We start from the raw sequence: 2,500 nt of genomic DNA, 5'->3' as shown, positions 1-2,500 counted from the left end.
ACGGGGCTGTTAGGGTGGCACAGAAATCCCTCGGAATGGGAAAACGGGTCATTTTCGTGTCGCCACATTGCATGCGAACCGCATGAAACTTCCAGAGGCATTTGCAGCAGAAATGCATGTGCAGTCAAAAAATTGAATATTTTTCACGGATAGACCCCGTGAAACGCTAGAAATTGGCGGGGATGTGTCTCTTGTGGCTCACGGGGCTGTTAGGGTGGCACAGAAATCCCTCGGAATGGGAAAAAACGGGTCATTTTCGTGTCGCCACATTGCATGCGAACCGCATGAAACTTCCAGAGGCATTTGCAGCAGGAATGCATGTGCACTCAAAAAATGTGATATTTTTCACGGAGAGACCCCGTGAAACGCTAGAAGTGGGCGGGGATGTCTCTCTTGTGGCTCACGGGGCTGTTAGGGTGGCACAGAAATCCCTCGGAATGGGAAAACGGGTCATTTTCGTGTCGCCACATTGCATACGAACCGCATGAAACTTCCAGAGGCATTTGCAGCAGGAATGCATGTGCACTCAAAAAAGTGAATATTTCTCACGGATAGACCCCGTGATACGCTAGAAATTGGCGGGGATGTCTCTCTTGTGGCTCACGGGGCTGTTAGGGTGGCACAGAAATCCCTCGGAATGGGAAAACGGGTCATTTTCGTGTCGCCACATTGCATGCGAACCGCATGCAACTTCCAGAGGCATTTGCAGCAGAAATGCATGTGCAGTCAAAAAAAAATTGATATTTTTCACGGATAGACCCCGTGAAACGCTAGAAATTGGCGGGGATGTGTCTCTTGTGGCTCACGGGGCTGTTCGGGTCGCACAGAAATCCCTGGGAATGGGAAAACGGGTCATTTTCGTGTTGCCACATTGCGTACGAACCGCATGAAACTTCCAGAGGCATTTGCAGCAGGAATGCATGTGCACTCAAAAACTTCTATATGTTTCACGGATAGACCCCGTGAAACGCTAGAAATTGGCGGGGATGTGTCTCTTGTGGCTCACGGGGCTGTTAGGGTGGCACAGAACTCCCTCGGAATGGGAAAAGGGGTCATTTTCGTGTTGCCACATTGCATAGGAACGCCATGAAACTTCCAGAGGCATTTGCAGCAGAAAGGCACGTGCACTCAAAAATTTTAATATTTTTCACGCATAGACCCCGTCAAACGCTAGAAGTTGGCGGGGATGTCTCTCTTGTGGCTCACGGGGCTGTTAGGGTCGCACAGAAATGCCTCGGAATGGGAAAACGGGTCATTTTTGTGTGGCCACATTGCATAGGAACGGCATGAAACTTCCAGAGGCATTTGCAGCAGGAATGCATGTGCACTCAAAAACGTCTATATTTTTCACGGATAGACCCCGTGAAACGCTATAAATTGGCGGGGATGTCTCTCTTGTGGCTCACGGGCGCTGTTAGTTAGGGTCGCACAGAAATCCCTCGGAATGGGAAAAGGGGTCATTTTCGTGTTGCCACATTGCGTACGAACGGCATGAAACTTCCAGAGGCATCTGCAGCAGAAATGCATGTGCACTCAAAAACGTCTATATTTTTCACGGATAGACCCCGTGAAACGCTAGAAATTGGCGGGGATGTGTCTCTTGTGGCTCACGGGGCTGTTAGGGTCGCACAGAAATCCCTCGGAATGGGAAAACGGGTCATTTTCGTGTTGCCACAATTGGCATACGAACGGCATGAAACTTCCAGAGGCATTTGCAGCAGAAATGCATGTGCACTCAAAAACGTGAATATTTTTTCACGGATAGACCCCGTCAAACGCTCGAATTTGGCGGGGATGTTTCTCTTGTGGGTCACGGGGCTGTTCGGCTCGCACAGAACTCCCTTGGTCCACCTGATTCGTGCATACAGGCAGCAACTAAAACTCTGTAAACCTGCTGTGAGGACATCTAAACAGTGGACCAGTGAGGCTGTGGAAGATTTGCGGGCGTGCTTAGACTGTACTGACTGGGATATGTTCACGACTGCTACCAATAGTCTGGATGAACTCACAGAGGCTGTGTACATCAGCTTCTGTGAGGACTGCTGTATCCCAACACGTACCAGGGTGAACTTTAACAACAACAAGCCCTGGTTCTCAGCAAAGCTCAAAAGGTTGAGGTTGGAGAAGGAGGAAGCGTTTAGGAGTGGGGATAGAGACAGATTCAAGGAGTCGAAGAACAGGTTTAGCAAAGCGGTGAGAGAGGCTAAACGACTGTACTCAGAGACACTAAAACACCAGTTCTCTACTAACGACGCTGCTTCTGTCTGCCAAAGGGCTCAGGCACATCACCAACTACAAACCCAGAGCGCCCCACACCACTAACGACTCCCGCCTAGCCAACGACCTGAACGAGTTCTACCGTAGATTTGAAAGACAATTGGACTGTCCTGAACCACCCCTTCCCACCCAAGAGGCCCCATCCCCCACCCATACTACAGAAACGACTCTCTCCTTTCAGGAGGGAGAAGTTAATGGGCTTTTCAAGAGGCAGAATCCACGC

This window comes from Petromyzon marinus, unplaced genomic scaffold, assembly GCF_048934315.1.
Source record: "Petromyzon marinus isolate PM22_M1 ecotype Great Lakes invasive population unplaced genomic scaffold, UKy_Petmar_22M1.pri1.0 PM_G_Scaffold_6, whole genome shotgun sequence".
Lineage (NCBI taxonomy): Eukaryota > Metazoa > Chordata > Hyperoartia > Petromyzontiformes > Petromyzontidae > Petromyzon > Petromyzon marinus.
The sequence above is the reverse complement of the archived record's forward strand: the minus strand, read 5'-3'. Positions refer to the sequence as shown.